Genomic DNA, 14527 nt, shown 5'->3' on the forward strand with positions numbered 1-14527 from the left:
ATGATTAATATACAATGCCTTTGGGACCATTTATAACTCACTGACACATAACTCAGAGTGTCAACACATTTGTACTTGGCTACAGAGAACCGAAAGCATGCAATGGAGCAGCAAAAATAAAGCCACTGAACACGTTGCCTTTCAGCAACCACTTGGTTCACAGTCTGCAGCTGCCTCACATGACACAGATGAAAATGGCAACAGAAGCAATCCAAGCAATAAACAGTTCTTCTACAACACCATCGCCAGTAGCTAAGCATTTAGAGTATTACAAAGATTCAGTGTTACAGTATAGGTGCACCTGCCATTTTGGTCTGGTTAGGAAAGCGAAGGAGGTTCCAACAAAACCTGCCCAGTTGTGCTCACTCTTTTTACAATCTTGCTGGAGCTTGCTCAGACTAGAATTGCTTTAGATAGCTATACATATGTTTTCCACTCCCTCCAACACAATGCCTTAAACAATACATCCTGATTAACAGAAAAGACCATGGGTGGGCCTAAGCCCTGACACTGTTGCTGAAAAGATTTAACTTCAGAGAAGAGAGGGGAAGGGAAGCTTAAGAAATCACTTGATACATAAGGGGTGGGATGAGAAGAGAGGATATGAAAAACAGAAGAACAATGATCTGACATAGGAGAGGGCAAGGGGTGTATACTAAGGAACTTCTCAGTTTGAAGGTGCTTACTGTGCCTGGAAAGTTGACTTTAATAGTAGCATAAAAGTTTCAAAAACAGCTCATTTTAGGTCCTCTGCTCTGCAGTAAAAGGAAGTGAGATGGAGTGGGAATTTGGGAGTGATTGGGCACAAAGGGAAGGAAGAGAGGTGAAATTATGAGGTTTAATAGAATCGTGGATCCAAGCTGAGATGCATCCAATTGCTGCATCTTGGCATTTTGGCTAAAAATCTGTTGCATTAGTTTTAATATCTGATACGTCCTCCATTTGGGTACTATGTTCTGTCTTTGCAAGAAAATCAAGTCCACATGCCCTTCAGAGATGAATGAATTGAGCAAGCAGAGCTTCTACAAAGAAAAGGATGCTAACCTTACACTTCCGCATAGGGAGCTGATTTTTGCAAAGTGTATTTTGCAACTGAAATCAAATGACATTTACCATTGGTGCAGGTCACTGTGCACTGAGTATGAAAAAAAATTTACATTTGCTTTCCACAAATGTTAAAATAGACTTTCTAATCTCAAAAATATGACAGGTTGCCTAACACACAGTATGGGTCTTGCTCTTCCGTGGCTGGCAGGCCCAGGGCAGCACAAATGCCTATAGCAGCAGGCTAGGATTAGATAAACTAAGGATCAGCAACCTTTGGCACGCGGCCTGTCAGGGAAATCCGCTGCCAGCTGGGCCGGTTTGTTTACCTGCCGCGTCCACAGGTTCGGCCGATCACAGCTCCCACTGGCTGTGGTTCGCTGTTCCAGACCAATGGGGGCTGCGGGAAGTGGCATGGGCTGAGGGCTCTGCTGGCCACCACTTCCTGCAGCCACCATTGGCCTGGAACAGCGAACCGTGGCCAATGGGAACTGCGATCAGCCGAACCTGCAGATGCTGCAGGTAAACAAACCGTCCTGACCCGCCAGTGGATTTCCCTGATGGGCCGCGTGCCAAAGGTCGCCAGTCCCTGAGATAAGCATTGTATTAATTAGCATCACTGCACCCAGGAAATCTCTCTGATGGAAACCTCCATAACGCAAGTATTATAGAAACAAATTCTTGTCAGAAATTCAACAGTACTACAAAAACGTAAGAGTACAGTTTTTCCCAACAGTTTTTCCCAGTTTTTGCCTTCGCTCAAAAACCCAGTAGCACAAACACATATAGAAGAGGAACCCTGTGTCTTCAAATCAGTCAGTAGATGAACAGCCAATAATCCATATTCAGCCCTGATTTACCCTTCAGCAACACTGCCACCATCAGTCAACTAACTTCAGGGGCTTTGCACAGGAATAAATGAGGGAAGAATTCGGCCCAGTGATTCTAAGCTGTACACTAACATTACTGTTTGTTTAAAGTAAGTAATAGGCAGATGGCATTTACAAACCATGTGGTTTTCTACTGGCCTTTAATAGTGTTAGTAGAAGTTCTAATTTAAGTTTAAGGCCATATGCTTCCTTTAAATGATGCTTAACACAGCATTTTGGACCCTAAAGTTACACACAGTTTTGCCTTTTACCTTTTTACAGCTGGCCTCCCAACATCCCAGGTGACATTCTCATAATATCTAATCTAGCTTCATGTCCTTTAAGATAGTTCACAAGCTTCTGTAGTACCAGCGGACCTCAAAAATTCCTTAGATTATTTTTAGAATAACCCAAAGCAGTCTGGTTTACTAGACCTAACAAAATGGAATAGTATTGGATCAAACTCCTCCAAGTCCATAAACCATAACCCTATTTCTTGTGAAGTAAAAGCAACATACAAAATAAGCTCTATTTATTATAGTAAGTCAGAAACACTCATCACTGTCCTATAAAAAACCTTCCCGAAAAATGCATAAAAATATGCCTATGTCCATATCAAACAAAAATACCTTATCAAGTAGCAAATACTAATTTGGACCTCAATTCAGGAAATCACTTAAGCATCTGCTTAATTTTCAGGATGTGCTTTAAATTCCATTGACTTCAATGGGATTAAGGTACATGCTTAAAGTTAAGTGCTATCCTGAATATGGATGCTCTCCTGGAAGAAAAAAAATGTCAGTCTTTAAAATGACAATCAAACATGTTCTTTGAGCAGTGGATCCTAAACTGTGGTCCATGAACCACTTTCTAGTGGCCTCCAGAGATCTGGCTGGTCACATGGTTTTAATTCTCCTCCTTGGTTCCAGCTGCTAAATCACATTAAAAGCAACTTAAACAACACTAAATAGTTTCCTAATTTTACTTGTCCAGGTAAGCTATTGCTGTAGTAGCCCCCAATATGTTATGTAATTGCCAGTGGCAGGAAGAGGCAGTCCACATGATCACAAATGGAAGGGCAGGTGTCCACAAGACTGTCTCTATTAAGATGTTGTCGACACTATGAAAAAGTGTCCTTATCTTAAGGGTCCTTAAGATCCTCATCTTAAAAGATACAGTACTCATTTTGTTATAAAACAATTTTACCTCTACCCAGAGCTCTGTTGTTATTTCAATATGATCATAAAATGCGAATCTCGGAAGCCAATCTGAAAAGGAAATTTTCTTGAATAAATTGAAGCTAACACACATCAACCTTATCACCACATATGTGTCAGTGGAAACAGCTGAAATGTACGGTCTGCACATGAGGTACAGGTGCACCAAGTTCAAATGGAAGTAGGAAATTAAGTGAGTGATGAATTCATCACCTCTAACCTAACTTGTTTTGGGGGATGATTAACTGATGACATACTGCCCCCTTCACTTTAGGCAGGGCTTAAAACAGACAGACCTGCCAATTCACTGTTAACTTCAATGCCCCCAATCTGAATCCACAGTGGTCTGTCAGATAATGTAAGGGAGCAGCAGGACTCGTCACTGTCTGATGTAATATGCTGCCATTTGTTGAGACCTATGGTAGAAAAAACCAAGTTAACAAAAATAGAGCATTCATTCATGATGGTTTAAAAAAAAAAATCACAATTTAGTTGCCTGTCTTCCTGAATTCCTTCCGTGTTGATTTCTTTAGCTTTACAGAAAGCATGAAACGACATGAAAAGGCACTGAAAACCAAATGGAAAGTAAGGAGGCATCAACAACCTTTTAAGAACTTAAACTAGACTGGACTTGCAGGGCTCAAGTCTCTCTCATAGAAATAACATTTAGCAAACAGTACTAGATTCTAGCAAACATCATTTATATGTTATACACATAGAAGGACTTTGTGTTAGATCTAATGTGACAAAATAATTATCTAGAATAACTGAAAGTAGCAGGGCTTGATTCACTGTGGACTGGCACCTTGTGCTGTCATTTACGCCTGTCAGGGGAGCCTAAAGCACTACCTTTTGATCGGGTAGTGTTTTACACCCACTGTGCACTGGTGTAACTCTCAACATAAGGAGCAGGGCAAAGTTAATCAGGCCCATGTATTTTGGTTTTTCACTATATTCAAAAGCAGAGTGTGGCAATTAAACAGCTGACTTGCCACGGTGGCAGAGTGACTATTAACCTACATCCATGGTTAACCATCACTATGCTCACTGTCCTAGATTTCTCTTGCTTCCTAAGAAAGGACATCACGAAAATACCTGCTGCTCTCCCTTGCAAAAAGGTCCACAGAAAGGACACCAATCTGTTTTTCAGAGCTTGAAAATCCTATCTTAAAGAGGTAGGAAGCTGAGATTGTGTCTTACCTAGGGCTCTACATACGTGTAAAAACACTTCACAATGCTGTACATTGTATTTGTACAAACCATCAAAACCTGTATTCTTAATTGTGGTAATTTGCTTAAAAATACAACAGATGGTAAATAAATTCTGTCAGTTTGTATTTTGCTTCTCATTCTTTATTAAGAGCAATCACATACAAATAAAACCTCCATGATCTTTATTTTTTAAGAGAGCATGTGGTCCTTCAAACAATTATTCAGTTGAAGTAAAAAACGTTCTGCTTAGGATATCAATGTCTGTTGGCGTGAGTACGGTAGGACAGAATATTATGATCACACATGGTGAAAAAGCAAATGGGGCAGTTGCTCTCTTAGGAAACAAGGGTCCTGATTTCAGGGAAAGATACTTAGTAAAAAGACAAGTAAAGGAAAATCCAGAAAAACATATTTACAAGAAATACTGCTTCTGAATACAGTAAAGCCTTACTAATCCACCCACCCAAAACCTGATGGTGTTACCTCACTCCCACTAATGATTTAATAGGAGATGTTTTAGTGAGCTCCCATATTACTAATACTGCAGTAATATGAAGTACTATAATAAATAATTAAAACTAAACTACAACTGGCAAAATGAAAGGTACATTTTGTTTTCTTGAGTTTGTTCATTTGCTAATTTGTACAGTTCAAGAATTTGCAATGGGTCTCCCAGTGGTTAATGAAAATATTTTTAAGTTTTCTATAAAGCGATTACTGGTCCAGCCGACGCTCGTCCAGTGTTTTATTAATCTTGATGAGAAATTTCACTTAGATGCCTTATCACCAGCCCACTCCTTGCACAATAAAGCTATTATTTATTATTATTATTAAACATGTAAATTGCTGTAATGCCTAAAGGCCACACCAGGTTGGGTGCTAGTGTGTCTGATGCTGTACAAACAAAAAAATTCACCGAGTCCACTCCTAACAAACCAGTTATATCAAAATAAGTTCTTATCATTGCAGAGTTTCTCTTCTTGCGGCCTCAAATTCTTATTCAAAAACATCAGAAGGGCACAACAGCTGTATTAGCTGTACTGCCACCAGCATTACTGAAAAAATAGTGTAGAACAAGCACCTAGGAAATCACTTGTGATTCATTTTCTAGATCACTTAGTAAAAAGTTCCTTATGCTCCAGCAAACAGGTTTAATAGGAGCTATTGGTAATGAGAAAACAGTGGCGTCAAAAAAACAAAACAAAAACCTTTCACTTCTTGAGGCCTTCTCTACACATAAAAGCTATACTGATTTAACTAAATTAATTTAGAAACCAATGTAGTTAAATCAGGGCAACCACCCTGTAAGGTACCCTTAAATTGGTTTGAGAGTGCCTTACATTGATTTATCATAGGTCAATAAGGAATCGATGAGTTAAATTGATATAAGGACTTAAACTAATTGCAGAGCATCCAGAAACGGGGGCTCCCCCGATTTAACTTTGCTGGTTTCTAAATCAATTTACTTAAATCAGTACAACTTTTGTTTGTAGACAAGGCCTGACTTAGCAAGATTAGAGAATCACTTTCTCTTTAAAATGTACTAACTACAAAATGAAACCACATATGTGCTGTCACACATTTCCTACTCTCCTTCCAGGCTCGCAAAACAAATACCGTGGAGGAACATTTCTCATCCTGAGGAATCCCTTGTTGTGAGTTATGCAAAATGCTGACTACTGATGTAAAGGACAAAAGGTACAAAGAATGGCTGAAAACTGGAGTTGCTGAAAAGAATGAAGTGTGATTGGATCTTCAGAGGCCAATGCTTCTACATTTCTAAGCTGCCTGTGCCGGTATAATGTCTGTCTCCTTAAATGCCATCACCCCTGTGAATGCAACTGTTTATCTGTTTTATCAGTTATTTCATTCAGTGGGTTTCACTGCATCGTATAGTCAGTGATCTCTGATAGGAAAGACATTTTGACAGCAGCACTTGACTGCTATTAGCAGACCTACAGTGGTCTAGACAGTACGGTGGGACTATTTACGTGTAGGGCCCTACCAAATTCATGGTCCAATTTGGTCAATTTCACAGTCATAGAAATTTGTAAGTTTTAAAATCCATGATTTCAGATATTTAAATCTGAACTTTCAGGGTGTTGTAACTGTAGGGGTCCTGACCCAACTCTGAAGGCAGCAGTGCAGAAGTAAGGGTGGCATGGTATGGTATTGCCACCCTCACTTCTGTGCTGCTACTGGTGGGGTGCTGCATTCAGAGCTGGGCACCTGGCCAGCAGCTGCCGCTCTCCAGCCTCCCAGCTCTGAAGGCAGTGCAGAAGTAAGAGTGGCAATACTGTGACCCCACTGCCATAAACATGTGACACCCCCTCATGACCTTCTTTTGGGTCCGGACCCCCAATCTGAGAAACGCTGGTCTCCCCTGTGAAATCTGTATAGTGTAAGGTAAAAGTACACAAAAGACCAAAGACCAGCTTTCATGGTCCGTGACGCATTTTTCACGGCTGTGAATTTGGGAGGGCCCTATTTATGTGGACTGCTGGAGACTATGAATAAAAGTAGTGTAATACTCTTTGATCTTGTCCACATTAAAAAATAGTATCATTATCAAAGCAACTGCAAGCTATTGTTGCAGGACTAATATAAACAGGGCTTCGGCATTTTTACCACTATCACGTAAACCTGCTCTACCTGACCGATACCTATACCTGTAGCTTAGCCCTAGTGTAGCTGCATCACTGCTATCACTGTAATACAGGTTCTAATTTTTTTAATGGACATTCTCTAGAGGTGGCCTTGAATCCAACAGGCGTCACACTACTTATTCTGAAGCAGAGACAATGGCAGTCAGCAAGGGGAAAGACACACAGAAAAAATGCAGCTCAGAATGATAAGGCAAGTTAAAACCTCAATATCCCTCCTAGTGTGCCTGAAAAAGGGAGGGAGGATCTGAAAAGAGGAAGGAGCCCTGGTTCTCAAATGGAAGCCCAAAAATTTAAAACAGTACTTACAATTACCAAATTGTCTGTTTCTGCATAGAGAACTAATAGTAAAGTTTTGCTACACATAAAACCACACCACAGGAGAAGCAGTACACTCTGTATTACTGCTACTAGTTTATAAACACCCATCTTTTAATTAGTTTTTTGGAATTAAGTTAACTTTATTCTCCAATGAATGAACTACAAAAAAGTAAGTCTGGCTGTTGCATCCCTTCCCCCAAGCCTATCTGAGAAAATGTTCTGGCTTTTGACTAAGTTACAGCCAACCTACCAACAGATTCATATTTTCCTTACTTTACATCAGTTGTCACTCACTCAAACATACACCCTGAGAATTTCCAAAACATAGCAAAACCAGCTCTATGATATAATCTGAAACATCAACTGACAGCTAAAAATAAAAGCCTGGATTTTCCATGGAATTTAAGAGAGTTAGATGCCCAACTCCCATTGAATTTGAATGGGATTTAGGTACCCAATTCTCTTAAATGTCTTGGAAAATCCCAGCAAAATATCATGTTAGCATGAGATTCCAGCCTGAAAGCAAGCATTGGCCCAAAGCCATTTTTATTTTCATTCTTAAAGGCAGCCTGCAAAGAAAGTAAATGTGTTCGCAACCTTTTTTCCTCCTTTTTTTGTGTATAAAGATGACATGAAAACTTGTTTTTGAGAAGGGGCATTTTTCACATCAAGTTTTGTCTCCCTTGTTTTCTAGAGACTCCTTGGAGAACTACAGGATTGAAGTGGCAGCTCCTTCAGCCCTTAGTTGCAAGCTTTCTTCCCCACTGTCTTCCAGGCATCCGAGTTAAATGAGTGTTATCAACACCACCAAACTGAGTAAAAATCTCTTCCCCTTACAACTGCTTATGTTTAAGTCTCTTTTGATGTTAGAATTCCACAATCTACTAAGAAATCCTCAATATGCCCTACAATTTCTAATGAAAAAAGAAGAGAAAATAACTTTTCCCATGGGAGAGGAACAAGGTAGGAATCTCCTTAATTCATAAAAAGGGTGCAATGAATTTTTGATTCTCTTTGCCAGTCACCTTTAAATTAAGCTTTCATGGATGTCCCTGACGGGTTGAAACCATGTGATCTGTCAGCAAAAGGCAACTTGTCCATTTCCAATTCCAGCAGCTATAATGAAACTTGCTGTATACATTTACCTTCCTGTGAAAAGTAATTCTCTGAGAAGGTATAAGACTCTTCCATTACATTCCAGCCAATCAAATCTAAATCTCTAAAAAGGTATTAAACCCAGGATCTTGTCCAGAAAGACCACGAAGACAGAGATAATTTTAACTATGTTACTAGTTTTTTTAATCATTCATTCATTAAAATAAATTAGTACATAATGTTAATTTTAGTGCTGGATGTTTTAGAAAAACAGGTCCTAACATGCACCTTATTAATATCAATACTGAAATGATGAGTTTTGGTCTCAAAAAGACGAAAGAACATTAAATAACATGTAATTCTTTATGAAGTGCTTATTCACATAGATGCCAGTATAATCTGAAGATATACTTCCTGCCTTTACTTTTTATTGGTCCTTAAAAAGCATTTCTTCGGTTCTTGTTAGAACCACAAAGCAGCTAAAGTAGGGATGGCCAAACTTACTGACCCTCTGAGCCACATACGATAATCTTCAGAAGTTCAAGAGCCTGGCATGCCTGCTGGGGCTTCTGCCCTGCGCAGAGGGGGGTCTCGGGGTTTCAGACCCGCAGGAGGCGCCTGCTGGGGCTTTAGCCACGTGGGGCATGCCTGCTGGCTTCAGCCCCACGGAGGCACCTGCTGGGGCTTTGGGCTTCAGCCCCACTCCTGCTGAAGCCCTGAGCCCAGTCAGGTGTGTCCTGAGCACTGACAGGTGCGTCCACCATGCCGCAGGGCAGAAGCCCCTAGCTTCCCCCCCTTTCCCCAGTTGGGTAGAAGGGTGAATGTGGGGGAGGGACATGCGGGGCTCCACAAGCTGCACTTTAACTGTAAAAGAGCCGCATGTGACTCGGGAGCTGCAGTTTGGCCAAACCTGAGCAAAGACATCATTACACCTTAGACTCAAGGTAACACTTCTTAGACACCTACAATTTGGCTCATCTTCAGAGGAACTATCAGAACTTGTTTCACGGTATCTACAATTTTGAAATGCTGGCAGGGCATAATCAAATACCAACCATAAATATAAATATCTTCTCCAGAGCCCAGCAAAAAGTCTAGGCACAGTTAGAGTCAGAAAAGCAATAACTTCTAATTCAATAGAGATTTGTGCTGTATCAGTCAGTCTTCCCTATTTTATACACCTGTTATCACAAATACAAAGCAAATACAGGTGGGAGAGTAAGTGGGATTTAGTTTGTGTATCACCATCATTAAACTGAGTTCTAGTTGCAGAATCTATTATTGATGATAATGCAGAAGCAGGACCTGAACCTGCTCCCTAAGGACTAGATCATGGAGTTACCTACAAGCCCTGGGCTACCCCAGGAGCACATTAGGCACCATATTTTGATTCAGAGTCACCATTTGATCCCTGCTTCCCCTTTGGTCCAAACTATACCTTGTGCCTCTTACTTACCCTCTGCACCAGCTTCTTTGGATTGAGAGTTGAAGGAGAAAAATAAAACATCCAGTCTCCACAGGATGGGGAGTAACTTCCCTGAAGCACCAGCTCTCCCCCCCACACACAGATCAATGATGTGGGGAGCCTACACAGATGAATAAGGTGGTGTCTTTGGCCATGTCTATACATACAGCGCTGCAGCTGTACCGATACCGCTGTGCTGCTGCACTGCATCTGGTGAAGACGCTCTATACTGACAGGAGCTCTCCTGCTGGCATTAAAAAAAAAAAAAAAAAGCACTCCGCGAGCAGCAGAAGCTATGTCGGTGGGAATTCTTCTGCTGACATAGTGACGTGCACAATAGTGCTTATGTCAGTGTAACAAACTATATCCCTACAAGCAACTCAAGCCACTCCTTACCACATTATTCTTGATCCTGTGTGCCATTCAGCTTTGCTCTCCTTCTAGTCCCACAACACCCAGTTCTTATGGCTACCTTTACAACACCTAGGTGAAAATAAAGTAAACGGACAAGATATCTCATCTCAACCTTTCATTATTGTAAGTGTTGTGTGTAACTTTGCTCACCTCCATGTTTACTAACTCAGACTCATAGATATTAAGGTCAGAAGGGACCATTATGATCATCTAGTCTGACCTCCTGCACAATGCAAGCCACAGAATCTCACCCACCCACTCCTGCAATAAACCTCTCACCTATGTCTGAGCTATTGAAGTCCTCAAATCATGGGTTTAAAGACTCCAAGTGCAGAGAATCCTCCAGCAAGTGACCCATGCCCCATGCTACAGAGGAAGGCGAAAAACCCCTGATTTATTGCACAAAATAGTTAATTTCTATCCCCCTAACAATGGACTGCTAATATGCTTGTTACTTCGTGTTTAGTCATTTATATGACAATGTACCTGCTGTTCCTATTCATATAGTTGCCTGTATAACCTCAGGTATAATTTATGCCCCTTCTTGTAATTATCCATTTGAATAAATTGTAAGTGAAAGGAGACAGGAGCTGAATTAACCTATTGTAGTTCATTGCTTGTTCTTGGTTATTAGCTTGTTTCCTAATCTCCTCAGGAAATAGACCAATTCTGTTTCCATATAGTGCTTCACAAAACACCCATCAGGATGACATCACGATACACCTTCCTACTGCTACTCTGGTCCACTTAAGTGATCCTATTGTACATCCAAAAGCAAAAGCTGAAGCACAGCATGCAAGTCTTGTGGCATTTCAAAATTTAAGAAAGTGTGGTAGCTTGCATTGCACCTTAAACTGGCATTGCATGTTACAAGTCTTATGTCATTTTTCTATTGGTATGATCCATTAAGGTGAGAGTCTGGCTACCCTGAGAACAAGACACTCTTTTTTTTTTAAATGTGGTTTTAATCATACCCTGAAAAATCTTGAAGTTTCTTAGACCTAATGCAGTTTAGCCAAATAAAAATCCTTTCAATCCTGAAATCGAATGAAGAAACTGTTTTACTAGTCAAGTATTAGAAGTTAAGTAGCATGAATGTTGTCATTTAAATATCTGTATTGAAAGTTATAGCTCATAGAGATTTAATGAAATAGAGTTCTTAAACATTTGTTTTTAATTTCCTGTAGAACTTTGCTCAATAGAAGACGCAAACAACATTCACATTCAATTTCATATGTGGATGAATGACTGTATTTTTACTCCAAACCTCTGAGACAACGGTACTTACAGGGATTTATTGGGATTATATTCTCTCCCCTTCACATCAGATGCTTCTAATTTAGCTTTAGAGGCCTTCAAAGAAAGTTACGTTTTGTATCCACATTCATGGCTGACAACCACCTATTTTCTCACTTGAAATAATTTGGGTAGATAACAGCTGTACTGAAAAAGATCTGCAAACCCCATAATCCACTGGCTGTGATGTATTCTCTTAGGCTGGCAGCAAGTTAGTCAAGTCACCACTACCTTTTACTGCAGCATAACACTTTCCTTCATAATACACAGGTTGCTGACAGATGATCAAATAGTACATTTTCACTTTGGCACTGGTTAGTCCTCAGCTGGAGTACTGTGTCCAATTCTGGTCACCAGTGTATAGAAAGGACGTGGAGATACTGAAAAGGATCCAGAGGCAAGCAACAAAGACGATCAGAGGGATGGAATGCAAGCCACATGAGCAAAGGCTGAAGGAACCGGGTATGTTTAGTTTGAAAGAGAGGAGATTGAGGGGGACATGATAGCAGTCTTCAAATACTTGAAAGGCTGCCATAAAAATATATATATATGGAGAAAAGTTGTTCTCTCTTGCCACAGACAGCAGGACAAGAGGCAATTGGTTCAAACTACAGCATAGATTTAGATTAAATCTCAGGGAAAACTTCCTAATTGTAAGAACAGTAGGACAAAGAAAAAGACTGCCTAGAGAGATTGTGGAAGCTCCTTTGCTGGAGATTTTGAAAAGGAGGCTGGATAGCCATTTGTCTTGTATGGTGTAGCCACAACAAATCCTGCATCTTGGCAGGGGGTTAGACTAGATGACCCTTGCGGTCCCTTCTAACTATTATTCTATGATTCCAGCAGTACCATGTGCGCTAACAATTACATAGCTTAGTTACACAGGATGCACCATCCCAGCACTGTAAAAACAAATGCACCTACTATCAGGTATTTGAGAGTCATTAAAATGATCTAAAATTGATTTAAAGATACACCTCTACCCTGATATAACATGGTCCTCAGGAGCCAAAAAAATCTTACCGCGTTATAGGTGAAACTGCGTTATATCGAACTTGCTTTGGCTCGAGCATTTCCGTTAAGTCACCTCCTGCCCCCTGATTCCTCAGAACCCCCAACCCATCCAACCCCCCCAGCTCTTTGTCCCCTGACTACCCCCTCCCGAAACCTCCCGCCCCAACCACCCCTCCCAAGACCCCACCCTCTATGCCCCCCTGCTCCTTCTCCCCTGACCGCCCCCTCCAGAGACCCCCCCCCGTCCCTAATCACCCCCAGGACCCTACCCCCTACCCAATCCCCCTGTTCCTGTCCCGATTGCCCCGACCCCTAACCACACCCCTGCCCTCTGACAGGCCCCAAGGGACTCCCACGCCCTATCCAACTCCCCCTTTCCCCATCCCGACCGCCCCACCCCCAGAACCTCCGACCCATCCAACCCCGCCTGCTCCCTGTCCCGACTGCCCCCGAGACCCTTGGCCCCTTATCCATCCCCTCGGCCCCAGCCCAGCACCCTTAACACGCCGCTCAGAGCAACGTGTTGGAGCCAGACACGCTGATCCGCCGGAGCGTGCAGCCCTGACCCCCAGAGCACTGCTTTACCGCGTTATATCCGAATTCCTGTTATATCAGGTTGCGTTATATCAGGGTAGAGGTGTATTAGATTGTGAATATACTGAAAACCACAGGTACAGCACAGCCTGTGCTCACAAGTGGAAACATCCATTGGGATCTGGTGAGCACATTACACAATTTCTGGCAAATACAGAGCAGGATGCATTGGATTAACCTCAAATTTTCCACCACTTAATAGTCCCCAAGGTCAGGATAATAAGGTATGAGATACAATTGCAGCTGTCTACAGTTAAAAAATTTTTATCAATCCTTAACATTTGCTCCACCACTAACTCAACTAAATCTTTGGACGGAGAGTACACCACAGCTACTTTTCCAGGATTTAAAAAGAAGACAGTGGTGAAAGCAAACATTTTAGGCAATTCATATGAAGTGCTGTGGTGCAAAGAACTGACGGGTTTTAGGTTATGAGACTAAGTACTAGAGAACAGTTTTTGTTCTTAATATTACATGTGCAAGATTTGTGCTATCTGTTCTACAAAAAGTAATTCACTATAAAGACAAAGTGTGTGTGTGTATGTCATGACCACTCATTCCGTAAGACAAGCACGCAGAGGTTCTTGTGAACTTATATTTGAAATAGATTGTTTCTTTCCCATCTCACTGAATGAAGTCTCTGAGCAAACTGACTATATATGCTAGTACTATGCTACTCTTATATGTATTACAGAAGATACTATCCAAAAGTTCTAAATATTTTAGAAAGTTGCAGCGAGTTAAATATCCAAGTATTTTACCTCAGATTTTTGGCTCAGAACATCAGATGGCTTTTATGATGTGGGATCACTTCATTTTGAGGTGCCTGACAAACTAGATATCAATCTGCTCTATACATCTAGAGATGTCTGAAAAAACCACAGTGTGAATTTTTTGTCTTCTGAAAACAGCCTGCTTTAAATCACAAAGTAAGGCTTATTTACTGAAATACTGTAATTGTTTCTGTTTGCAGGAAAGAATATATAAATACCAGAGTGAAACAGGATTTCACATTATGAAAATTTTCATTGTGTGTTTATTACATTCAAAAAGCATTGACTGACCTCTTGGAATTTGTTTAATTGTTCAGGGAAAAAACCTAGTATAGTTGGAAAGTTAACTAGCATCCGAGCAAAATCAATTTGGACCAATATGTATGTATGTGTGGTTTTTTGTTTTTTTTAGAAAACATACTAGATATTCAATAGTTACATGAACGTGATATCAGAGTAACTGAACACGGTTGGAAGAAACTCAGTGTTTTGGAAACCAACTGACTTGTCAGTTGCAAGGCGGCATATTAATCTTCTAAAACTGCATCAC

The 14527-nt window shown here is 40.9% G+C and overlaps 1 protein-coding gene across 3 annotated transcripts in view; it reads right to left on the minus strand.

The window, feature by feature from the left end:
- Window positions 1–14527, minus strand: part of PWWP2A (PWWP domain containing 2A) — a 39562-nt gene that overhangs the window by 3398 nt on the left and 21637 nt on the right. The window contains exon 3 of one of the 3 annotated variants that reach the window (XM_074960615.1): window positions 3509–3546. The exons of the other annotated variants lie outside the window; for them this stretch is intronic. The gene's annotated coding sequence lies outside the window, so the exon portion shown is untranslated. Of the gene's footprint in view, window positions 1–3508; window positions 3547–14527 lie in introns of those variants that run through there. 3 annotated transcript variants of the gene reach the window in all.

Source organism: Natator depressus, chromosome 8, assembly GCF_965152275.1.
Source record: "Natator depressus isolate rNatDep1 chromosome 8, rNatDep2.hap1, whole genome shotgun sequence".
Lineage (NCBI taxonomy): Eukaryota > Metazoa > Chordata > Testudines > Cheloniidae > Natator > Natator depressus.